Here is a 27,523-nt window from a genome sequence, read left to right on the forward strand (position 1 = left end):
CTAGTATGCACTGCGTCTGCGCACTGCCGGAGGAGTGCATTTCTGTGTCATTCTTCCTCCTCTACCCCCTCCCACCCTTGACTGCTTTCCGCCCTCCCACTCTCCCCCCGTCTCTCTCTCTCTCTCTCTCTCTTTCCCTCTTGGTCTCGGTCTTCCACCCTCCTTTCTCCCTCCTCCCTCTCTCAAGTGCATATACAGTTCCTTGCCGTGTTGGATGTGTGATGAAAAAGTGTCTGGCTCTCGTGCTCCGCCGCACCTCCTATTTCATCATCAGTCGAGCTTTTCTCTCCTTCACTCTGCGCTTGCTGCCTCGTCTCTTCTATCGCTCGCTCCCCTATTTTCAGCTCCAGCCGCACGCAAGGGGGAGACTCGAGCTCTGTGGGGAGAAAAAAATAAAAAAGGTCTGCTGCTATTTCTACAGTCAGGGCCTCCCCACAGCCCGCCCTTCCACAGAGGGAGAATTATTTATTTTTTTACTACTAGCTGGATTTTAACCCTCTGCCTCCAAATATCAGCACAGCGGCTCTGCAAAAACCTGACAAGTAGGTTTTTTGGGGCCTTTTCGTAGTTTTGTGCGCAGATTTTTGTGTCAGTTTGGATCGTGGTGCTATTTCTTCTATTTGGCTGTTATGTTTTCATCTGCATTGATACCCAGAGTTTTATATTTTTCTGTGAAAGAATTCGGTGGTGTTTATTTTCAATATCTTCTAATTTTTGTCGTCGTTTGGTCGAGTTTGTATCTCGCCACGTGATGGGCCTTCCTCCTGAAGCTGTGTGCGTATGGGCGCCATTCCTACTGGGTAAGCCCTCTCTCTTTTTCACGCTCTTCCTTCTAGTGACTGTCTGTGGATGACAAGCAGGAGAACGTGTCCAGTCGCTGAGCGTGTTGCACATCTTGCGTGTTAAAGACGTGCCCTTCGTGAGCGCAATCAATTCTCTCGCCTGGAAGTACTGCACCTCCCTCTTCTTCCACACTCTCACAGTTTCTCTCCCTCTTGCTCCCTCTCTTTCCCTCCCTCGTTCTCTCGTTCTCTTTCTCTGTCTCTCTCTCTCTCTCTGTCTCTCTCACTGGCTCTTTTTCCTGACAGGGGAGTGAGTGCTGTGCTGGGCTGGAGCTCTTTCTGGGACAGGTGCCAATTCCAAACAAAAGACATGAAAAGGCAATGACAGAAAAATGCAGCGATTGAATTTTGAAAAATGTTGCAGTGAAAACATAAGAAGTGATCATGCATGTCATTTCACGCCGCCGATGCATGCTTGTGTTAAGTATTAAAACTGATTTCAGGGGCTGAGACAGCTTGGATACGGAGGTTTGAATACACTTTGTCTGGTAGTGAAGGCATTCGAGTTGGGAAGACGGAGAGAGGGAAGAGAGGAGAGGAGGAGGGGGGTTCCTTTTTTCCAGACTGCTGAATTATTCATGTAGGCAGCCATGGCTGTGACTGGACTGGTTGTGCTATTTGCATGCATCAGACATGCTGTTTGTCTGTTTGCTAACATTCCTCATTCAAAGACTTGTTAACTAGCAGAGGGGTTTAGCTGGAGCCTTCCAGACAGCCTCATGGCCTCCTTTTGTTGCAGGCCCCGCCAGGCCTGGGCCCAGCCTACGGCAGCCAGGCGAGGTAGCAGCAGCCCAGGCTGGGCTACGAGGGGGACTGCCTGGGGAGTCACTGGGCCTGCGTTCCTCTCTGCCTGCCTGGCTGGCTTGCTGCTCTGCCAGAGCTGCATGGGACACAGAGGCTGATGGCTTTCTGTTCTCCTTAACAGAGATGTGGATCCCGCGGGGAAATAAGAGAGGAAGAGAGAAGCTGCTCAGAATTTCACCCCCGGATTCGGAACGTCTTCGGAATCGCCTCTACTGCAGAATATCTGTAAGTAATACCTGTTTCTTTATGTGTGTGCTTGAGAGTCTGTGAGTGTGTGAGTGTGAGTGTGAGTGTGAGTGTGAGTGTGAGTGTGAGTGTGTGTGTGTGTGTGTGTGTGTGTGTGTGAGTGTGAGTGATTGAGTGTATTCATTGCGTACATGTGTTGAATTGCGTATAGGATCAACATTGTTTATTAAACTCATTGTACAAAATAATGGACTTCATACATTTTAGTTGATTTTTTTATTTTGATGCATGTGCTGAAGCAAAAACCGCAATCGGAATCCATTGCATATAGTCGTGCATTGCACAAAGGTACTACTTTATGTCGGTTATGAAAGCATTTTTTCCATGGCAAATTACCATGTATTACTACTCACACTCAAAAAGTATAATACTGTGACCTCTGCACAAAATCTAGTAGTTATTTAATAATATTGCAAATATGTTTTTCTTAAAACCAAAGGTATCCGTTAATGGTCCATTGATTACTGCCAAGTTAATCTGATTTCGTGGTAATCACGGGGTCTATGGAAGGCCACGTTTGTGGAGATATTTCATGTGAGTGATGCGGTTTTGGGTTAGGTGACAATGTGTGTGGAGTGATACATTGTGGCACCCAATTTGTTCAATAATGTTATCTTTCTCAATGACTCATCTGTCAGTTAAGGCTGGGTTGGAATTATGATTTATTTACAGGTGTATCTGTTGTTCGTTAAAGTCTTGATTTAAATTGATATGATTTTTTATTTTGCATGAGTTATTTTGAGCAACAGGAGAAGGCACGTGTGTGTGTGTGGCTCCTGTTCCTCTATTATACCCCTTATATATACAGCAGCATAGCATGCATTTTTGTACATACCTACATTTGCAATATATGATTGCAATTATAATACAATTAGTAAAAAGTAATGTCCCTGCAATGCACAGATATTTCCGTCTGATAAATTATACTCTGCTCATTGTTCTTTACAGATCTACAAAAACTCATATTGAAGCAACTTCTAATTTACACTTACACAAATATATTCAGTGTGTCAGGGTCTGCTCATTATAATATAAGATTTTGTTATACATTTAGCTACGTCAAAATAAATGAGAATGTAATTATTTAGCAATAATAATAATTCAGACTAGATATTATGTGTTGCTGGCACAAAAATGTATTTCAGCAGATGACATTCAATACCCATCTTTTCCACAATACCCTTAAATTGTATCACTATAACGCTTGTGAATATTTCACTTAATTGTCTCATGGACAATCAAACTGAGTATACAAGCTTTTCACTCAATTATGTGAAATGCCTATCTGTGAGGTTTTGAGCAATTTGTCATGGTTTTCATGAACATGAGGAATTAGGCTACATTGGATGTTGCACTTGCTCTATTGTTTTGTGTGTTCTTTGATTGATAAACAAATCTTGCAGTGCATTGCCAATAACAACACATGCCTAGGCTACTTAAGATTCTGCATTTTAAAAAGCATAGGCCTACTCAAATTATGGGCGGAAGGCCTTTACTGAGAGGCTTCGTCTAGTAGTTTGTATTCAGTCCATTACGTACATGGATATTCATGGTCACAAAGGTAGGCCTAATTTAGCCAATGATATACTGTATGTCCCCACTTGCTTACCTTCAAAAGTACATGAATTTGACTGGCAGTTGAGTGCGCCACCCCACCCCTAAGGCCTTTTTGGCGGGGATGGCTGTCTTCCTGGGGTAGCTAGCTCCGTTGCATGTGGAGGGGCAGATGGCAGGGTCATAAGTGTTTGCAGTATTTTCTCTCTCTCTCTCTCTGTAACATTATACATGCCCAAGCATAGCTGGACAGCCCTTCACATACTGTGGATACTGTACACCCAGATACAGACAATTATTTGGGTGGACTAAGCATACGAATGTGTGCTTGTACACCACACACACACACACACACACACACACACACACACAAACGCTCATGCACACACATACACACACAGACCGTTAAAACGTGTAAAGATGCAATCGAGTGACTGAAAATGTACGAATGATTATTTTCTGTCCATTTCTAATAATTAATCATTGAATAAATGGTGTTAAACTACTGTATCTTTCCTTATTTAATTACTGTGTGTAAGCAGACCACTTACTCATTGTGTTGCAAATAGAATACCGCAGGTTTAAAATAGGACAAGTCTGTGAATTTGAACTTGAACTTAAATTTGTACTTGACCTTGCATTTTCTCTGGGTTTGCTTTCCTGTCCATTGAGGTTGGTTCTATAGATGCCATAGCATTTCAACATAATATCTGTATTGGCAGTGAAACCAAACGTAGATGTAGTTTGTGTTATTTTGTGGGTTGTAACAGTCTGGGAAATCAGGTAATAGGATTATATATGACATATTATTTTCAAAGGCCCCAACTTCGATAATTGGTTTTGATTATTATCACACACATAATAGGCCTACTGTGTTATATTTTCATTACAAAGAGTTATTTTGTCGAAATTGTATATAAATTGATTACTCATTGATTATTGATTGCAAGGTGCTTTGAAAGTATAGTAATAGGTAGCCATTTCCTTCTTTTTTTGAAAGAAGAGTTGTGTCTTATATACTGTCCTGTAAAGTTCAATTTGATGATGTAACATGTTGTGTACCGTCATTCAAATACAAGGCAAATATACACATCCAATGCAGCTTAAACGTATGCTGCTCGAATGCAAAGTGCTGCTATCTGTACAGTGGTGCTAAACGTTATAACTAAAAAACTATACAGACAATGTCGGTAGACGTGATCCTCGTTGGAAATAAAAAATGTGTCAATGCGTGTATTTAATTGCATAATTACTAGGGCTGTCAGAGTTAATCAGTTAACTCAAGTTCACTTTTTGTAATTTTAGTGCAGTATTTTTTTATCACGATTAATTGCGTTGTCTGAAAGTGTTCAAAATACACTGAATACATCCATAATACATGATCTATACAGCTAACAACAATGCCATGTCAAAACAAGTTGACTTTGAGGTTAAAGAAAGTGTGCTTTATCAATTTAACTGATTTTGCTTACCATTACTTTGGACAAAATCAAGATGTCAATATTCTTGTAATGCTTTCTGAACAAATTCTGAATTTGCGATTAATCGCGATTAATCACAGCAAATCCTGCGATTAACTAGATTTTAAAAAAACGGCCTTAATGATGACACAATGCACACACATTAGGAATGACTGTACTGAGTGCAATGACCATCAAAGACTATTTGATCCCGTAAAACATACAGTATATTCTTATCCCCTTTTGTTAATATATTGTGTGTTTAATTTTTATACATTTGGGGGAATTAAATAGGTCAATGCTGTTTCACAGAATTGTGAAATATAAATTAGGTGTGTGTGTGTGTGTGTGTGTGTGTGTATGTGTGTGTCATTAATTTCATGTTATTTATTTAACCAGGATAGTCCACTCAGTAACACTTGCCACTGTTTTCCAGGGCGTCCTGGGTTCCATAGAGTCAGTGTGTGTGTGTGTGTATCTGATGCTACTTTATTCATGGTAATTACAGTAATAGATATTGTTGATAATCACAGTATGTTAGCAGTTTATAGACTTTGTTATACTATATTAAATTATCTCATCATCTGGACTCGACTGAAATTCATCTGGACTGAGTTTCTCTTCTGAGTAGTTAGAACGAGTGTGATCAACCCAATTCACCCGTACGGTACATTCTAGACAAATATAATGTATAACTGTTAATAATTCACAGTCATCACAATTCATCTTGTCTATCATTAATCAGATATGTATATGTCTCTGTTCAAATTAAAATATGTCTTTAGCAGTCTCAGGGTTCGGAAATGTAGCCTACTGCATATTGGTTCTCACATTTCAGCTAATAATCTTTCATTGTTGCCTATAGTCTGTAATTCATACTCAATGTAGTTGTCAGCATAAAATCATTAATTCTCAGTTCATTCAATAGATTGTAGTGGAGGAATGAGATTAGCATCTTGTTTGGCATTGCAAGCTTAGTGCAATGTGTACATTGATACTTCATGTAATTAATAGGAATACTGTACAATTGTAATTCATATATCATACGACGGTGGGAAACATAATTCATTTCAGCACATAACGTTTTGATTATAGAGAAATATGTATTATTGGAAAAATATGTTTGGCCTGAACAAATTGGATTGATGATCCATGATTGGAGAAAAAAAGTTAAAATAGATTTAATCCTGTGCTTACAGTAGACCTACATTTTCTCCACAGTAACTAGGTTTCAGCATATGATGTGTATTTTTACCCAAAAGGTCTTTTGAGGCTCTGTGTGGTTTGACTCATGTGGCACATTGTTCAATGTACTCTTACCAATGCTACTCATACTGAAAATGAATCACCCACCAGCACAACATAACTGTGAACCAACAGTACTTTGTTTCATTTGTTAAATGGAGAAATTGTTATTTAGAATCATTTGATTTATATTAATTAGAGATGTTGTAGTATTATTGTGATTTCCATCCAATATTTTTCTGTTCTGATGTTAAGCACAGATCTGAGGATGGTGGCTATCACTGAACCAAAATGCCCACCAGAAATTCAATTTCTCCAATTAGGAAGCTAGAAATGATTATACTGGTTCAACCAGCCATTATTCCTATGACATTTAGTGCACTGTGTGTTTTTTATAATGTTTTATTGCATCTGGTTGATCAGAGGACCAGTAGGCCTAAATACAATGCAGTGTTGTGTCATTTTCAATCTAGGCTTGAATTATTTCAATAATTTTCTCTTATGTAATGCACTCTATCTATTAGATTAGCCAAAACAATCACATCACATTTTGAGTTATGTACAGTACCAGTCAAAAGTTTAGACACACCTACTCATTCCAGGGTTTTTCTGAATGTTTACTATTTTCTACATTGTAGAATAATAGTGAAGACATCAAAACTATGAAATAACACATATGGAATCATATAGTAACCAAAAAAGTGTTAAACAAATTAAAATATATGTTATATTTGAGATTCTTTGAAGTAGCCACCCTTTGCCTTGATGACAGCTTTGCACGCTCTTGGCATTCTCTCAACCAGCTTCATGAGGGAGTCACCTGGAATGCATTTCAATTCAAAGGTGTGCCTTATTCAAAGTTAATTTGTGGAATTTCTTTCCTTCTTAATGCGTTTGAGCCAATCAGTTGTGTTGTGACAAGGTAGGGTTGGTATACAGAACATAGCCCTATTTGGTAAAATACCAAGTCCATATTATGGCAAGAACCGCTCAAATAAGCAAAGAGAAACGACAGTCCATCATTACTTTAAGACATGAAGTTAAGTCAATCTGGAAAATTTCAAGAACTTTTAAAGTTTCTTCAAGTGCAGTCGCAAAAACCATCAAGCGCTATGATGAAACTGGCTCTCATGAGGACCGCCACAGGAAAGGTAGACCCAGAGTTACCTCTGCTGCAGAGGATAAGTTCATTAGAGTTAACTGCACCTCAGATTGCAGCCCAAATAAATGCTTCACAGAGTTCAAGTAACAGACACATCTCAACATCAACTGTTCATGGTCGAATTGCTGCAAAGAGACCACTACTAAAGGACACCAATAATAAGAAGAGACTTGCTTGGGCCAAGAAATACGAGCAATGGACATTAGACCGGTGGAAATCTGTCCTTTTGTCTGATGTGTCAAAATGTCAGATTTTTGGTTCCTGTGAGACACAGAGTAGGTGAACAGATGATCTCCGCATGTGTGGTTCCCACCGTGAAGCATGGAGGAGGAGGTGTTATGGTGTGGGTGACTTTGCTGGTGACACTGTTGGTGATTTATTTAGAATTCAAGGCACACTTAACCAGCATGGCTATCACAGCATTCTGCAGCCAAACGCCATCCCATCTGGTTTGTGCTTAGTGGGACTATCATTTGTTTTTCAACAGGACAATGACCCAAAACACCTCCAGGCTGTGTAAGGGCTATTTGACCAAGAAGGAGCGTGATGGAGTACTGCATCAGATGACCTGGCCTCCACAATCACCCGACCTCAACCCAATTGAGATGGTTTGGGATGAGTTGGACCGCAGAGCGAAGGAAAAGCAGCCAACAAGTGCTCAGCATATGTGGGAACTCCTTCAAGACTGTTGGAAAAGCATTCCAGGTGAAGCTGGTAGACAGAATGCCAAGAGTGTGCAAAGCTGTCATTACTACATGATTCCATATGAGTTATTACATAGTTTTGATGTCTTCACTATTATTCTACAATGTAGAAAATAGTAAAAATTAAGAAAACCCTTGAATGAGTAGGTGTGTCCAAACTTTAGACTGGTATTGTATATAAAACAATGTATTATATTGACCATTACATTTTTATATTTTTGTCATTAGCAGACGCTCTTATCTTATTCATCTTAAAATAGCTAGGGGGGATAACCACATATCACAGTCATAGTAAGTACATTTTTCCTCAATAAAGTAGCTATCAGCAAAGTCAAAGCTAGTAAAAAAAAAAGTAAGACATGCTGTGCTGGATAGACCTATTTAGGTTTTGGCTAGCTGTTGTAAGCTTTTTACAACGTTGGCAAAGTCCTTTGCACCTATGTGACTGTTTCCTCAACTGAATATGAGATGTAGGTCTACAGTATTTTACTTTGCAGGTTTTGTGACGATACTTAGGCCTAGATATTAAGACTGTAATTATCTTGAGAAGAGATAGTCATATACTGTACATACAGTGGCTTGCGAAAGTATTCACCCCCCTTGACATTTTTCCTATTTTGTTGCCTTACAACCTGGAATTATTTGTTGGGGGGTTTGTATCATTTGATTTACACAACATGCCTACCACTTTTAAGATGCCAAATATTTTTTTCTTGTGAAACAAACAAGAAATAAGACAAAAAAACAGAAATCTTGAGCGTGCATAACTATTGACCCCCCAAAGTCAATCCTTTGTAGAGCCACCTTTTGCAGCAATTACAGCTGCAAGTCTCTTAGGGTATGTCTCTATAAGCTTGGCACATCTAGCCACTGGGATTTTTGCCCATTCTTCAAGGCAAAACTGCTCCAGCTCCTTCAAGTTGCTTGGGTTCCGCTGGTGTACAGCAATCTTTAAGGCATACCACAGATTCTCAATTGGATTGAGATCTGGGCGTTGACTAGGCCATTCCAAGACATTTAAATGTTTCCCCTTAAACCACTCGAGTGTTGCTTTAGCAGTATGCTTAGGGTCATTGTCCTGCTGGAAGGTGAACCTCTGTCCCAGTCTCAAATCTCTGGAAGACTGAAACAGGTTTCCCTCAAGAATTTCCCTGTATTTAGCGCCATCCATCATTCCTTCAATTCTGACCAGTTTCCCAGTCCCTGCCGATGAAAAACATCCCCACAGCATGATGTTGCCACCACCATGCTTCACTGTGGGGATGGTGTTCTCAGGGTGATGAGAGGTGTTGGGTTTGCGCCAGACATAGCGTTTCCCTTGATGGCCAAAAAGCTCAATTTTAGTTTCATATGACCAGAGTACCTTCTTCCATATGTTTGGGGAGTCTCCCATATGGCTCTTGGCGAACACCAAACGTGTTTGCATATTTCTTTCTTTAAGCAATGGATTTTTTCTGGCTCTCTTCCGTAAAGCCCAGCTCTGTGGAGTGTATGGCTTAAAGTGGTCCTATGGACAGATACTCAAATCTCCGCTGTGGAGCTTTGCAGCTCCCTCAGGGTTATCTTTGGTCTCTTTGTTGCCTCTCTGATTAATGACCTCCTTGCCTGGTCGGTGAGTTTTGGTGGGCGGCCCTCTCTTGGCAGGTTTGTTGTGGTGCCATATTCTTTCCATTTTTTAATAATGGATTTAATGGTGCTCCGTGGGATGTTCAAAGTTTCTGATATGTTTTTATACCCTAACCCGGATCTGTACTTCTCCACAACTTTGTCACCTGACCTGTTTGGAGAGCTCCTTGGTCTTCATTGTGCCGCTTGCTTGGTGGTGCCCCTTGCTTAGTGGTGTTGCAGACCCTGGGGCCTTTCAGAACAGGTGTATATATACTGAGATCATGTGACACTTAGATTGCACACGGGTGGACTTTATTTAACTAATTATGTGACTTCTGAAGGTAATTGGTTGCACCAGATCTTATTTAGGGGTTTCCTAGCAAATGTGGTGAATATATATGCACACACCACTTTTCCGTTATTTATTTTTTAGAATTCTTTGAAACAGCTCAAACAAGTCCCAACTAGCTACATGGATTCTGATTTTCAACTCTTACTATTATGACAGTTAGTTGGTAGGAGGAACAACCATGGTACTTAGACCTGCATGTACTGACCCGTAAGTCACAAGGGAAGACCAGTATTTAGCTATATGTACAGAATACCTTCAGAAGGTATTCACACCCATTGACTTTTTCCACATTATGTTGTGTTACAGCCTGAATTTAAAATTGATTAAATTGAGATTTTTTTGTCACTGGCCTATACACAATACCCCATAATGTCAAAGTGGAAATATGTTTTTCAATTTTTTTTGCTAATTAATTACAAATGAAAAGCTGAAATGTCTTTAGTCAATAAGTATTCAACCAGTTTGTTATCGCAAGCCTAAATAAGTTCAGGAGTTAAAATTATCTTAACAAGTCATATAATTAGTTGCAATAATAGTGTTTAAAAATATTTTTGAATGACTACCTCATCTCTGTACTCCACATATACAATTATCTGTAAGGTAGTCGAGCAGTGAATTTCAAACACAGATTCAACCACAAAGACCAGGGATGTTTTCCAATGCCTCACAAAGAAGGGCACCTATTATTAGATGGGTAAAACAGACATTGAATATCACTTTGAGCATGGTGAAGTTATTAATTACACTTTGGAAGGTGTGTCAATACACCCAGTCACTACAAAGATACAGGCGTCCTTCCTAACTCAGTTGCTGGAGAGGAAGGAAACCGCTCAGGAATTTCACCATGAGGCCAATGGTGACTTTAAAACAGTTGTAGTTACTCCACAATACTAACCTAATTGACAGAGTGAAAAGAAGGAAGCCTGTACAGAATTTAAAAACATGTAACCTGTTTGCAACAAGGCTATAAAGTAATACTGCTAAAAATGTGGCAAAGAAATTAACTTTATGTCTTGAATACAAAGTGTTATGTTTGGGGCAAATCCAATACAACACATCACTGAGTACCAATCTCCATATTTTCAAGCATAGTGGTGGCTGCATCATTACATTTTAGTAATTTAGCAGACCCTCTTATCCAGAGCGACTTACAGTTAGTGAGTGCATACATTTTCATACTGGCCCCCCGTGGGAAACAAACCCACAACCCTGGCGTTGCAAGCGCCATGCTCTACCAACTGAGCTACAGGGGACTACCATGTGATGTGTATGCTTGTAACCATTAAGGATAAAAAGAAACAGAATGGAGCTAAGAACATGCAAAATCCTAGAGGAAAACCGGTTCATTCTGCTTTCCACCAGACACTGGGAGATTAATTCACCTTTCAGCAGGACAATAACCTAAAACACAAGGCCAAATCTACACTGCAGTTGCTTACCAAGAAGACAGTAAATGTTCCTGAGTGGCCGAGTTACAGTTTTGACTTAAATCTACTTGAAAATCTATGGCAAGACCTGAAAATGGTTGTCTAGCAATGATCAACAACCAATTTGACAGAGCTTGAAGAATTTTGATAATACTAATGGGTCAATGTTGCACAATCTAGGTGTGGAAAGCTCTTAGAGACTTACCGAGAAAGACTCACAGCTGTAATCGCTGCCTAAGGTGCTTATAGAAAGTATTGACTCAGGGGTGTGTTTTCACTTTGTCATTATTGGGTGTTGTGTGTAGATGGGTAAAAAAAAAAAATATTTCATCCATTTTGAATTCCAAAAGTGGAATAAATCAAGGGGTATGAATACTTTCTGAAGGCACTGTGTATACACAGAATCCAGCCGTCAACAGTGTTCCTTAGGGCTGACCCCAATTAGTCGACTGGTCGATTGTTTGGTCGTTAGGCTGTTGGTCGACAGAGGTTGTTTTAGTCGAGCAGAAACAAATATATATATATTTACGTCCATCTCAGTGAACTAATCCATTGCGGAGGCCTATACGAAAAGACAATTTATGCTTGATTCGAAAATGTGGTCGGAGGCTCCATATCGAGGGTGTGATGCAATTGCGGAGCCTCCAGAAGCATGCAGAGGCCAAATCCAGCTCTGTACCGCATCGCCATGCGCTTCCCAAATTCTGTATAGGTCCACATTGACATGATTGGTTGACGGTAGGTGGGGGGGGCAGTACATCCTGTACAAACACAAACAAACTCACTTCCTTGACAACAGCTTTGCACTGCTCTGCTAAGCGCAAGAAGTATGAATGCCTTGACTTCTGCTGAGGCCATTATTGCCCTGACTTCTGCTGAGGCCATATCACCGTAAATGCTGCATGGCCAATGCAGAAGTCTGATTGACCATGCGCCCAGATGCACAATGCACTTCTCTCTCCAGAATGCGCTCTTTCCCGACAATTTGTGCACATTCATTGTTTCATAACTTCATTGTGTGAATTGTTTGCGTTTGATTGTTAGTGTATATCAATTCCCCATTACATATAATCACCAGTAGTACATTTACTGTTAATTCCTATAATTTCTAATCTACAATGTTTGTTATTTTGGTTACGGTCATTTCTTTTAATGCATTCAATATTGTCTGAGTGAACACATTGTTTGCAGAGTGCACAAACTATGCTACACTTCTGAGAAACAACTTTTAGTTTATTTAATTCCATTTAAGAGTTCTGTCAATTTAGTCATTGTCTTTTGTTTGGAGCGCTCCTGTCAATGTTGAGTAAGGATGCGCATGCATAGAAGTAGGCCTATAGGCTACCTGGCCTGCGCGCAAATGTAGGCATATAAATGTTCCCATTTGGGGATCTGATAGTACTTCTGATTGGCTTAACGCACCACCACTAATGTCCTGTGGAGCTTCTCAAAGTAATGTTTTCTTCACCTCAAACAGCAAGCAAACGAAGTCTGTTTTTACATCCATTGAGAATTACAATAGTTCCTCAATGTATTTGAAAAATCTTTCCAGCTCTCTGGCTTTCGATAACCACTCAGAGTGAAAGGGAAAAATGTAATGCTCTGATCCAGTGGAAACGTCATAAAAGAGGCTTCTTATCAGTGCTTGACTTGAGCTGAAATAGGTTACGGTACTCATTTTGGGTGCTGGTACTCTTTATATTTAGGTGCAGGAGCTCCACAATACTTTTGAGCTAATATTCTATAAGAGGAACAGGAGCTCAAGCAGTAGAACATTTGAGGTGCCGGTACTCAGCTCCAGTGAGCTCCTGCCCAAGTCAAGCACTGCTTCTTATCCCTTGCGTAAATAACCTACAGCTGTGTCTGTCCCGACACGGGAAACTCTGAGGGCCCAGAATATTTTATACAATGTTGTTCGCTAGCGCAAGCTTCAGGCCAGACCCAAGTTAATAGTTGACACAATGTTTCAAGTTCGTTGCAGACAGGCCATGTGTAGGATATTTATTTTTATCAAAATATGTTCTACCTGCAGACTGCAATGTTTTTATTTGTTGGCTTTATGTAGGCTATTTTTACATAGTTGGCAATGGCAATATAAGTTACTTTTTAGTTTTGTATCATTTTCATTTAGATTTGGATAGAATTTAGATTAACCACATGACAATGATTTTGAGATATGAAGACGTTATTATAAATTAAATAAAACTGTTTCACGAAAATGTGCATATGAAAACCATAACTGGCACGCAAATAGGTAGAAATGGTAAGATAAATTGGTATTCCACATGAGAAAGGTTGCCGCCGACTCGTGTAGCCTATTACCGGCAACTTCAGGAGAGTAATGGCAGAATCTGCGAAAGCCAGCAGGAGCGGGAGGAGAATAGTTGGGTCAGGCTAAGTTTTTTTTCTTCTGGTTATCTAGATCTCTGGCGACCTCTTCAGGCATCAAACCATAATCTTAAAGCGTCAGACAAGCTCAATGCATATAGTTGATTTTATTAAAACATATATATATATGGAAAAATACATATTAATAAATGTTGAGCAATTGATTGGTCGAAAGAACAGACGACTTTCGGTCGACCAAGATTTGTTTTTGTCGGGGACAGCCCTAGAGTTCCTAAATGTATGTGTATAGATGTAAACAAACTAATGTCCTTTGTTTGTTTGTTTTCAGAACCCTTTATATTTTATTTGTCATACAATTCTAGAGTTCAATTATACTCTCCCATGTGAATGAATTAAATGAACTTGAATTTGGCATGTTTAAGGCTGGGCTCAGTTATAGATTGTGTAGTCTAGCTCGCCAGGCTTACAGCACTGAGGCTGAAGGAGACTAGAGTGGGTAACAATGGCCACTAAAGGTCCTCTAGTCTCTGTGTAAAGCAGGATTATATGCAATACACTGGGGCCAGAGAAGGCAGAAGCAGAAACTGTGTAGAGACCCCCTCAGACCCCCTAGCCCTGCCTCTCCTCTCCTCACACATGGAAGCCATTAGCCCATTACGCCGCTGACCACTGAGGATTGGGGGCCATTTTATTCTCTCTGCATTTATCGGGATGTCAGCAGGCACGTCACATGCGATTTATCCATGAAACCACACAAGCTCCGCTGAGACGCTGAGCACAGTAATAATGACATAATATTGGACTGGGGGAGAGTTTGGGGGATGATGTCGATTTTCCTCCTCTAATGCTATAAGTCCCCCATGTAGGCCCTTTTGTCTCAACTTTGACCTGCACTCAATCAGTATACCTCAGCAGACCTCATGGACAAGGCCAAATGAGCGACACAAATCACCAGCAAAATAAACTTGTGTGCACTTTTGTGTCTTGCATTTGGGCTAGTTCCAGGTACTAGTTAGTCATGTTTTAGATAGTTTGTAATGGGTAGTGTACCACGTCTAAAGGGCCCCCTAGTACTGTATGCATCGTTTGGATGGATACATGTTTTATGTACCTGCCAGGCTGAGCGATATTCCAGATAGCATTCGGGCTGAGAGCCTCTACTAGTTTTTCTTCCAGCACTCATATATTCCCTCCCTTTTTTGGCCTCAGTCATCACCATGGTGATTTTGTCATAGAAAAATTGCAGACTCTGCAGAAGTGTAAAGTTAGAGGTAGGCTACTGGAGCAGAGTGTCAGAAGACTTTTCCAGAAATCTCCCACTTGCTATTTTATCCTCTCCAATCCCTCCTCTCCTCACCACCATTTTCTCAAACTAAAGACTGCCAGTAGAAGAGTGAATTGTTAAGCTTTTAGTTGTGTGTTAGATTTAGTACTTTTAGTCAGTGAATGTATCTGAAAATGTTATGGCTTGATTACATTGTTGTAACCATTTCTAGGTCTTGCAATTTGTTGGATGGTGATGTTGTTACATTTATGTCATTAATTGCAACAACAAAAAATATTTCATATTTTCAAAGTAAAACTTATTGTGGAAATGCATGTCGTCATATAACAAGTGAATACCCTCTCACACTGTCTAGGCAAAGAAAACCAATATGGACTTATGCTCTTACTTGGAGTTTGGAGAATACAATTAAAGTAGTTTGTTTCATGCTGTTAAGAGTTGGGCATCTTTGTAAAGCCTTTATAGCTCAAATGGTTGCGCTTTACTGTGCCATCCTACAGTGTGCTTGGTTCACCCACACAGCACAGGTACAGTGCATTCGGAAAGTATTTTTCCACATTTTGTTACGTTACAGCCTTATTCTAAAATGGATTAAATACAAAACAGAAATACGCTATTTTCATAAGTATTCAGACCCTTTGCTATGAGATTCTAAATTGAGCTCAGGTGCATCCTGTTTCCATTGATTATCCTTGAGATGTTTCTACAACTTGATTGGAGTCCACCTGTGGTAAATTCAATTAATTGGTCATGATTTGGAAAGGCACACACCTGTCTATAAAAGGTCCCACAGTTGACAGTGCATGTCAGAGCAAAAACCAAGCCATGAGGTCAAAGGATTTGTCCGTAGAGCTCCGAGACAGGATTGTGTCGAGGCACAGATCTGGAGAAGGGTACCAAAACATTTCTGCAGCATTGAAGGTCCCCAAGAACACAGTGGCCTCCATCATTCTTAAATGGAAGAAGTTTGGAACCACCAAGACTGTTCCTAGAGCTGGCCGCTCGGCCAAACTGAGCAATCAGGGTAGTGACCAAGAACCCGATGGTCGCTCTGACAGAGCTCTAGAGTTCCTCTGTGGAGATGGGAAAAACTTCCAGAAGGACAACCATCTCTGCAGCACTCCACCAATCAGGCCTTTATGGTAGAATGGCCAGACGGAAGCCACTCCTCAATAAAAGGCACATGACAGCCCACTTGGAGTTTGCCAAAAGGTACTAAAGACTCTCAGACCATGAGAAACAAGATTCTCTGGTCTGATGAAACCAAGATTGAACTCTTTGGCCTACGGTGAAGCATGGTGGTGGCAGCATCATGCTGTGGGGATGTTTTTCAGCGGCAGGGACTGGAAGACTAGTCAGGATCGAGGGAAAGATTAACGGAGCAAAGTACAGAGAGATCCTTGATGAAAACCTGCTCCAGAGCGCTCAGGACCTCAGACTGGGGAGAATGTTCACCTTCTAACAGGACAACGACCCTAAGCACACAGCCAAGACAACGCAGGAGTTGCTTCGGGACAAGTCTCTGAATGTCCTTGAGTGGCCCAGCCAGAGCCCGGACTTGAACCCGATCGAACATCTCTGGAGAGACCTGAAAATAGCTGTGCAGCAATGCTACCCATCCAACCTGACAGAGCTTGAGAGGATCTACATAGGAGAATGGGAGAAACTCCCCAAATACAGGTGTGCCAAGCTTGTAGCGTCATACCCAAGATGACTCGATGCTGAAATCGCTGCCAAAGGTACTTCAACAAAGTACTGAGTAAAGGGTCTGAATACTTATGTAAATGTGATATTTTATGTCTAAAAACCTGTTTTTGCTTTGTCATTAATGGGTATTGTGTGTAGAATGATGAGGGAAAAAAACAGTGAAATCAATTTTAGAATAAGGCTGTAACGTAACAAAATGTGGAAAAAGTCAAGGAGTATGAAAACTTTCCGAATGCACTGTATGTCCCCTGTCCTCTGCAGTCTGCACCTTCTTCTTCAAGCCCTTTGACTTGTCAACACAGTACAGTTCCCCTGCCTCTGCTCCGTCGTCACAGGAATTGGGTTACACACAGCAGGGCCATAAACATGTACTGGCATAGGGCCAGCTTGCCCTACTGTAATTACAAATGTTAGAAACAATATATAAAAGACCCCTGGCTGCCTCTGCAAGGCTACGTGCTCCAACTGCAATTCATGTCCTTGTACAGAATTATCACCCTTCACCAGCACGGCTAAGTGGAGGCTGGTAATTGGTGCTCCTCTCCTCCGGTCCAATAGGAACAGGCCATTACTTCTCTCCATGCTACCACCGGGATCCTCCTCTCCTTCTCTCTGCAATTTGTCGAGAGTTGACTAATGATGACTAACTAACTACCCCCGTCCTCCATCCTTTTCACCTCCACACACTCGCCATCACATGGGAGATCTGTAGGCACACTCACATACACACACACACATACACACACACACACACACATACATTCATATGCAGTGAGTGGGTGACATAACACTATACCAGGCTGTGGACACGCTGGGTCCATACTTACGAACTCTGAGTTAACCCTCTGCTTAAACCTTTTAGAGCAAATGGAGTTGCTGTTAGCTTTTCCCATAGGAAAACATGTAACAATTAGCCATCAAGCATGCACACTTATATTTTTGGGAACAAATAGCGCATCAACCAATGAAAGAAGTAGACGGTAGTAGCACACCAACCAATAAAATGAGGTGAAATTAGATTACTATTGGTTGTGGATAACTGGCTGGTTGTTGAGTTGTTCTCTAACAACTCCACAACCGCCTAGTTGTTCCATAATGTTCCATATACTCCCTTTAATATATAACTTGCGCTACAGAGAGAGATAGCAAATCCTCCATATTCAAAGTTTAGCTGTTCCCCAAGGTCTCAGACCAAGGGCTGGAAGATATATTTTCATGCATCCTTGACAAAATTTAAATGGCATGTTTTTGCATTCTTTACAAAATTCACAATTTTTGCCAATGGGTGCTTTTACGGAAAAAGATGTAGCACGATAATACAAAATGTACATACGTTTATATTCTTTTTTCGCTATGCAAAATAAAAGAGGCACAAGGTTTTGTCAGGTAATTTACCTTCATGGTTAAAACTGTCAGGTGGCATCCTCCATTACGGCGGTAAGCTTGGAAACTTTTGTATACCATGTGGGTCCAAGTCCCACTTGCGACAAACAAAATAAAGAATCTAGTCCTTGAGTCAAATAACGCATATGTGATGAAGTAGATCATAATAATAAAGCATATAAAACATTGTACATTTAAATATACACGTATATGTAATATGTAATATTATAAGTAGTGTGTCTAGGTAAAGAAAGAATCAGTTCATCTTTAAATCTTTAATCTTCATTTCCAAGATGTTAGCTGCACTTCCTTTCTTAACACACTACCACAATAAGTGTAACTTCTACAATTCAAAGCCTTGCAGCCAACTGCTGAAATTTAGGCACCTTACACTGTGAGCTACTTCACCAGTCCTTATAAGGCATTTCATATAGGTCATTTGATGAGCAAAATTGTGTTGTGTTGTTAGTGTTGGTGTTAGTGTTGGTGTTGTGGTTGCTTGGATTTTGTTTGTGCTTTTGCGGATTAATGTTTTGGTGTTGGTGATGACTGGATTTGCGGCAGAGGGAGTTGGCGTGTGTTCAATGTTCAACGGTAGGAGCAGAGAGGGTGTGGTGTGGTACATCCTCCACTAATGAGTTTCCTTGCCCAAGCGAGAACATGGGGAGAACGTGGGGCGAGCTTATTAGTCAACATAGTACAGAGACTGGAGGCCCTGGAACCATACTGATCTCTCTCTCTCTCTCTCTCTCTCTCTCTCTCTCTCTCTCTCTCTCTCTCTCTCTCTCTCTCTCTCTCTCTCTCTCTCTCTCTCTCTCTCTCTCTCTCTCTCTCTCTCTCTCTCTCTCTCTCTCTCTCTCTCTCTCTGTCTCTAGGCTGCATGACTGACTCAGACCTTGGCCGATGGCACAGGGCTTTTGGCCAATCAGAGAACCCCATGGTCAGACAGACGGATGGGCCTAGCAGTAAGTAACTTATTGTAAGCTATTTTATAATACAATTTGTCATATATCATATTGTATAGATTTGGATTTGTTTAGTATTTATGACTGCCTCATCTTAATTTGAAACAGCATTTTAGCAAGTGCAGGTGGCTAAAACACGCACACACACACACCACACACCGTACCTAATCTTCAGAATCCTTTGGGGCATAAAAAGTCCTGCCTCTAGCCAACCACCGCTATCTCTCTGCTGTGCCTGGAGCCGTTACAAAATGGTGTCCGCTCTCTGCCTCCAGCTCCCTCCAGCTCCCTGCAGCTCTCTCATCCATTTTGTGTGTCTGTGCCAAAGTAGTCAGGTAGCAGGATGAGAGAAGAGAGAGAGAAAGAGGAGAGAGAGGGAGTAAAAGTGAAGGGATAGGGTCGGCTAGAAGGGTCGTAGAGAAGAGGGCACTAGTCCAGAGATCATTGGGGGAGGGGGGGGGGGGGTGAGGTGTGTTAATGTACAGTGACAGGAAGGAATACAGAATCTGCTCTTTTCTTATTTGGAGGTTTAATTGTTGCCGACTGACTGACGGACTGACTGCATACAAACAACAGCCTTGCAGGCAGCGCCTCTGGACCCTTCCCAGCTCCTCTTCTCAAAGAGCTGACCTTGGGCAGACGCCATAAACTGTTATTTTCCATTGGCCCAAAATGTGATGCTGGCAAGGCCTGCAGCTGCACAAACCCCAGCCTCCTCCGTACCCCGCCCTGGCCCGACTCCCCAGCAAGCCTGTGCTTGGCCTGACCCGTAACACAACCTGCCTGGCCTGCTTACAGTGAATAAGAGCCGGAGCCGGGGACGCCCTAGCTCTATCCAATACCCCTAACCATTTCCCCAGCCCTAGCTCCAACCTCAGCCCCAGTTCCAGCCCTATGCCCCATGCCCCATCCTCAGCCAAGTCCCCAGCCCCAGCTCCAACCCTGACCCCAACCTCAGACCCACGCTAAGCCCCCAGCCTCCCATCCTTAGCCAGTACTGCCCGCGGCTCTGGAATTCTGCACATGCCAGGTATTTAATTACACAAACATAATAGTGTATAGATCCCATGCTGCCTAGCCCTAATACCACGGCTATAGGGATAAGGGAACCATACACACCACACCCCCTGATCTGAGAGAGGGCTTCAAAGATCCATGATCGTTAGCTATGCTAAGCTAACTGTGCATCATTCCTTTATTAGCAATGTTAGCAAACTCAGATGTTGCCCCCTTTTTAGCAATGTGGGAATCTATAGCCTATAGGCTACCAGTAGACCCACATAGACTCAACAGAAGCCTATGTTAGGCTGTAGAACACCGTTCAGACACACTATTTTTGGGGACAGACAGTCAACACCCCCATAGCTCAGTTCTTTAGTCTGATCTCTCTCTCTTTAATCTCCTTCCTCTAATCTGCCCATGTGCTCCAGTATTTGTGGTATGAATTATAAATTATATTGCATAACCGTGCCTGTTATAGCCTTATCTGTGTATCATCTACCCAGAGACATGCAGCATGAATACATTTCCCCATGCTTGCAGTCTAGACGAGACCTTGTGGAAACGATACTGTGAAGTTGCCTGGCCTCTGGTGGGCCTGCGTTTGTTTATGGTTATACAGAGCAGATGGCCACGCAACATGGTCACATATCTCACACTAACACTCACTGCCACTGCCACATGCACACACATCCAGCCACGCACACACCCACACGCACACTCACACACTCACAAGCCTGAGGAACAATCAAGATGGACTCGAGCGCTTTTTATTTGATCTCTGATCTCTCTTTCTATTCTCCCTTTATCAATGTGTTTTATGATTGTCCCGTATGACTCATAAGGATACTTTATGTGAGTAGCTAGCTAGCATTGACAACAATGGTTTACATGGCAGACCTTATCCTGCCAAGGGCTCGAACTGTAAAGTACAACAGCTAACTGTAGCTAACTGTATGTTAGCTAACTGTATGGTAGCTAACTGTCGGCTATAGTTAACAATAGCTAATTGTAGCTAACAGTACAAATCAAATCAAATCAAATCCAATTTTATTTGCCACATGCGCCGAATACAACAGGTGTAGACATTACCGTGAAATGCTTACTTACAGCCCTTAACCAACAATGCATTTATTTCTTCATAAAAAAGTTAAATAAAACAACAATAACAAAAAAAAGTGTTGAGAAAAAAAGAGCAGAAGTCAAATAAAATAACAGTAGGGAGGCTATATACCGGTGCAGAGTCAATGTGCGGGGGCACTGGCTAGTTGAGGTAGTTGAGGTAATATGTACATGTGGGTAGAGTTAAATAAATAATTAACAGAGTAGCAGCAGCGTAAAAAGATGGGGTGGGGGTGCAAATAGTCCGGGTAGCCATGATTAGCTGTTCAGGAGTCTTATGGCTTGGGGTTAGAAGCTGTTAAGAAGCCTTTTTGGACCTAGACTTGGCGCTCCGGTATCGCTTGCCGTGCGGTAGCAGAGAGAACAGTCTATGACTAGGGTGGCTGGAGTCTTTGACAATTTTGAGGCCCTTCCTCTGACACCACCTGGTATAGAGGTCCTGGATGGCAGGAAGCTTGGCCCCAGTGATGTACTGGGCCGTACGCACTACCCTCTGTAGTGCCTTGCGGTCGGAGGCCGAGCAGTTGCCATACCAGGCGGTGATGCAACCAGTCAGGATGCTCTCGATGGTGCAGCTGTATAACTTTTTGAGGATCTGAGGACCCATGCCAAATCTTTTCAGTCTCTTGAGAGGGAATAGGCTTTGTCGTGCCCTCTTCACGACTGTCTTGGTGTGTTTGGACCATGATAGTTCGTTGGTGATGTGGACGCCAAGGAACTTGAAGCTCTCAACCTGTAGGTAACTGTACAGTAGTAGCTAACTGTATCATAGTTAACTGTACAGTAGCTAACCATCCTAGCTGCTACTGTTAATGTATATACTGTAGCCCCCTGTTCTCCCACTCTCTCAGCCAGTTCAGAGCCAGGGAGAGCGAGCAGACGAGAGGTATGTGTCCCACCCTCTATTAATAGACCTACGACAGATGCAGCTCTGTGTAGACAGGGCGCTCCGTGGCAGGCGCTAGTCTCGTCAGAGGGCCAGGGGCTGGGGCACCGTCAGATCGAGGGGGGATAGGGGGGCAGCCGGAGTGGAGGGGTGGACGTGTCAGAACTGTTGACTTGTCTTAATGGGGGCCCTCCTGGTCACCAGGAAGATGCATGGCTCCATCAGCACTTCTGTTAGCATGGTGGCTAGTGGGTAGTAGTGGGACTGTGGCCTTTACTGAGACACAAAGGACAGAGGGGCGATAAGACTTGAGGAGAGAATAGAACAGGAGCCATAGAGCAGGTGGGCGGCAGAGTATTTTGGGTCATACTGCTGATCACACAGTCCCTTTACAGTAGTTAGCCTGGAGACTACAGTTATGGCTAGCCTTTCTGGCTTATTTTTGAGAGAGGACAAAATGCCATGTTTCTCTATGCTGTAGTATTGGGAAAATCGAATTTCTATCACGTGTGTGTGTATGTGTGTGTGTGTGTGTGTGTACACATTTTACTATACTCATGAGTACCAAAAGTCCTCACAAGAATAGTAAACCAACTAAAATTCAGAGAAGTGAGGATTTTGCCGGTCCTCACTTATAAAAAAGCTATTTTAGGCTTAGGGGTTAGGTTTAGGGTTAGGTTCAGGGTTAGGGTTGTGTTTGTGTGTATGTGTGTGTGTGATGAGAAGCAGCTGGTGAGGAAAGCTCCCTGCTCTGGGTGATCCCTGCTGCGTGCCCTGTCACTGCAATGACCGAGGCCATTTTCCTTCTCTAAAGATGAGGCTGGTGTTAGGTCAGCTAACTTTGGTTAATATGGCTTCCATACAGGCCATAATAACGTCTCTCTGGGTGTGAGGGACAGGATTTGCTATGCACTAGACGTCACTTATGTTTTTTCTAGTTATAACATGTACAGCTGAATATCACTCCACAGACAGACACACACATGCACAGCATACACACCAGGATGCCTCTCAAGGCCCATATCAGCACCAGAGGTTATAGGGAGGTTAGCTTGTCTGACTTTGACCAGAATCTCCCCCACCCCCTCCCAGCCATGTGTAACTGGACCTGGCCTGCCAACCTGCTCCCTGCTCTCTGCTCCGCCCTCTCTGAGACTGGTATGAATAGATGTCCCTTAACCCAGGGGGCCAAGAAGCCATGCTTCCCTTTTTAAAATCTCTGACGCGTCTGTCTGGATACCTCCTGTCTGCACCCGGCTACCTCTCTGGGCTACACACACACAGCGATAGACACACCCACACACGTACACATACACAGAAGCTCTGGCAGGGGGAGTGCAGACAGGGGTGTATGTTTGAGGAGAGTGTGTGTGTGTGTGTGTGTGTGTGTGTGTGTGTGTGTGTGTGTGTGTGTGTGTGTGTGTGTGTGTGTGTGTGTGTGTGTGTGTGTGTAGGTACTGTGTACAGTATGGAGGGCAGGCAGGTCTGTGAGCCTCTGTCTGTAGACAGCCACTGCTTAAGTTAAGTATAACTATAATAAATCTAAGATGTGTCAAATAAATGATATCCATCTCAGGGTTCCAGCTATGCATTTGGTTTGCTAACTTGCTAGCTAAGTGGCTAGATGTCAAGATCAAGCTTCTTGGTTACAGCAGAGACATTCAGTCTCCTTCTGGATCAAGATCCCTGTTGCCTAAATTGTTTTGTGCAGGGGTTTTTTAAACGAAATAGCGCCCCTTATGTGCACATTTAGTAATACCGTATACCCCAGTATGGTACAGAAATGGTATGACGGTATGAAAATCTGAACCGCGGGCGTGTGTGTTTGCGTCTCACTGGATGTTGTCAGCTGGTCCATGTTCAAAGCAATTCCTTTACCAACATAGTGTTCACTCTGGATCATTACTCTAGAGCCATCTGCCATATTAGAAGAGAGTGTCCAATCAGTAAGCCAATGTCAAGTGTCTTTACCTTGTGAACCCAGACCTCTCCTTCCAGTAAACATGTATTAAAGTGTGTGTGTATGTGTGTGTGTGTGTGTGTGTGTGTCCATGTGTCCGTGCGTCTGTGTGTGTGTGTGTGTACCTAGAAGCCAAGCCTCCAGTGATCCACTTACCAGAACAGTAAGCAAAGCTATGTTTAATAATGCAGGCAGTAGAATCCTCCTTACTACTGAGCAGACACAATGGTCCTCTCAAGACTTTCTGTACTGTACTATCCTGCTCCTAGGGGATATAGCAGCAGAGGAGCACTATCCAATGGGATTCTATGACTTAACAGCATGCACTGAGAAGTGAATGAAAGAATGTGTGTGTGTGCTTGGATGCATGCTTATGCATCAACACACCAATTGCATTTTATTTTCATTTCACCAGGCAGTTGATTGAGGAAAAACTCATTTACAACAATTACCTTGTTGTTGCATTCGGTTGCAAGAAGCCAAATATCTAGTTGAAGTTTTCCCCTTTCTACAAATAATAAATTTTTCCTCTTGGGTCCTTTCAGATGGAGCTACCTGACAAGCTGCTTAGAGCCTGATGGAGGAGGAGGGAGGGAGGGAGGAGGTGATAGGCCAGTGTTTTCCCCTCTCTCTCTCTCTGCGTGTTAGGGAGCAGGTGAGAAACATTACGTCTCTGCACGTGTGGTTCAGGATATTCACCACACTGTCTGTCTGTCCACCAGTGTTAACTCACTCCTCTTTGGGATATGCCTAGTTTACACCAGTTACCAGGAAGACATTTAGGACAGGTTTTCCAGATGCACATTAAGTCTAGTCCAGTACTCAATAGCTCTTTCAATTGAGATTCTCTATAAGGATGCTCTTGTCCTGGATTAGGCTTAATCTGTGTCTGGAAAGCTGTCCCAGTATCTCTGTGTCAGACTGGTTAGAGGTGAATGATTCTGTGATTGTGTGTTTATGATTTAATCCTAACCATTGTTCTGTGTCTACTGAGGTGTGTTGAAGCTGTCTTCCTCTGGTACGGGACCACACATGCCCCCTTGGCGACTGGGGTTCGAGCCCCGGCTCGGCCGACTGTCTGTAACCATCTCTGTCTGTCTCTCCCTTTGTACTTACATCTGTCCTGTCAAAAAAACTATAAATTACATTAGTGGATCCAAACTCTGATCTCCTTTTAAAAAATAAAACATGTTGTCTTCCTGACCTGGCTGACTGGGACCAAGGTACTGAAGTACCAGAGCAGACCGCCGGGTCTATGACGGTCCTTTGGGGTGAGGTAGTAGGTTGTATAGTTTTAGGGTCATACCCTTCCTGTCAGACAACTATACAATTTACTGTCTTTCCTGAAGTGGCTGTAATATCATCCATCATCTCCGCAGAGCACTTGTCACCTGGACCTCGATGGGAATATGTACTATGAACCAATTAAAGTTGATAACATGTTTGTAATGTCATTTATATGGAATCTATGTGTCATTTGGTTATGTTCTGGTATGGCTCTTTGTTCATTTCAATACTTTTGTTTGTATGATGTATTTATTATTTTGCAGTGAAAGTAATCTGCCTCTCTGATGTTCGCACGGGGTGAGGTAGTAGGTTGTGTGGTTTCAGGGTAGTGATTTTGCCCCATCAGGAGATAACTATACAACTTACTGCCTTCCCTGAAGGGCAGCAATACTACACCAGACAACAGCAGAGGGCGCTGTTGGCACCACATGATAATCTAGCACTGGAATGAGGTCATCTAACTTTTTATCAGCTACAGAGCTGACTGGAGCGTTTCAGGTAAAGTCTACTGACAATCTAGTATTACAATGTAGCTACCATGTTATTGGATAACTTTGAAATTGTATGTATTCAAATAAGTAATAAAAATATTATTTTATAAATGTCAACTGTCTGTACTTTGTTTAGTTTTTTGCTGTGTTTGGATTTAACAATAATATGAAACTCTTCAATGTTTATGTGCATCAAATGAGTATCGACCATGTGACTTGATGACAGTTTTCATTTACACATTATAGTCTACCTTTTATAGATATTCAATATTCCCCATATTTTTGGTGCTTGGATCCACATGCTGTGAGGACGTGGTTTGTCTATGATGACCCAGGCAAGTCGTGAACCTAAGACCAACCAGACGTAGTGCCATGCCACTGTCTCCCCTCCTGCCGCTGCAGCGTAATTCATGTCCCAACAGAAGATAGACAGTACTCTAGCTCCCTAGTCCTAGCCAACAACGCAGAGAGATGGAGTGTGTTTGCCAGTCAGTATCGGGCCAATATGGGTTTCAGACGTGCCTCACTGTCTAGGACTGCAGTCTGTCTGCTGTATCTCATAGCAAGGACAGATAGATTAATTATGCTGGCTGGTCCAGGTTCACACTGGGCCTTCACCTTAGTGCCTGGCCAGACCACGAGCAGCTCACAGGCAGATGGGTGTAGCCCTTTCCTGCGGTCAATGACCGAAAAGCACCCTCTTTGGTCTCATGGGTGGAATGTTATTCATATTGTTCATAATTTCATAATTGATAAATTATTTATTTATTTTAACAATGAAAATCTGGTGTTTCTATGTCAAACAGTTTTGTTATATTTCAGTCTTCTGTGATATATACAGTGGGGGAAAAAAGTATTTAGTCAGCCACCAATTGTGCAAGTTCTCCCACTTAAAAAGATGAGAGAGGCCTGTAATTGAGAAACAAAATTCCAGAAAATCACATTGTAGGATTTTTTATGAATTTATTTGCAAATTATGGTGGAAAATAAGTATTTGGTCAATAACAAAAGTTTCTCAATACTTTGTTATATACCCTTTGTTGGCAATGACACAGGTCAAACGTTTTCTGTAAGTCTTCACAAGGTTTTCACACACTGTTGCTGGCCCAATTTTGGCCCATTCCTCCATGCAGATCTCCTCTAGAGCAGTGATGTTTTGGGGCTGTCGCTGGGCAACACGGACTTTCAACTCCCTCCAAAGATTTTCTATGGGGTTGAGATCTGGAGACTGGCTAGGCCACTCCAGGACCTTGAAATGCTTCTTACGAAGCCACTCCTTCGTTGCCCGGGCGGTGTGTTTGGGATCATTGTCATGCTGAAAGACCCAGCCACGTTTCATCTTCAATGCCCTTGCTGATGGAAGGAGGTTTTCACTTAAAAATTCACGATACATGGCCCCATTCATTCTTTCCTTTACACGGATCAGTCATCCTGGTCCCTTTGCAGAAAAACAGCCCCAAAGCATGAAGTTTCCACCCCCATGCTTCACAGTAGGTATGGTGATCTTTGGATGCAACTCAGCATTCTTTGTCCTCCAAACACGACGATTTGAGTTTTTACCAAAAAGTTCTATTTTGGTTTCATCTGACCATATGACATTCTCCCAATCCTCTTCTGGATCATCCAAATGCACTCTAGCACACTTCAGACGGGCCTGGACATGTACTGGCTTAAGCAGGGGGACA

General features: G+C 42.2%; 1 long non-coding RNA gene across 1 annotated transcript; it reads left to right on the forward strand.

Annotated features, from left to right (window-relative positions):
* Positions 1-428: 428 nt before the first annotated feature.
* On the forward strand, positions 429-19,515 carry LOC121531307. The gene is made up of 3 exons (XR_005994120.2): positions 429-800; positions 1,768-1,871; positions 19,004-19,515. It is a non-coding gene; the product is annotated as an uncharacterized LOC121531307 (long non-coding RNA).
* The last annotated feature ends 8,008 nt before the right edge of the window (positions 19,516-27,523 follow it).

This window comes from Coregonus clupeaformis, chromosome 19 (assembly GCF_020615455.1).
Source record: "Coregonus clupeaformis isolate EN_2021a chromosome 19, ASM2061545v1, whole genome shotgun sequence".
In the NCBI taxonomy this organism is placed as follows: domain Eukaryota; kingdom Metazoa; phylum Chordata; class Actinopteri; order Salmoniformes; family Salmonidae; genus Coregonus; species Coregonus clupeaformis.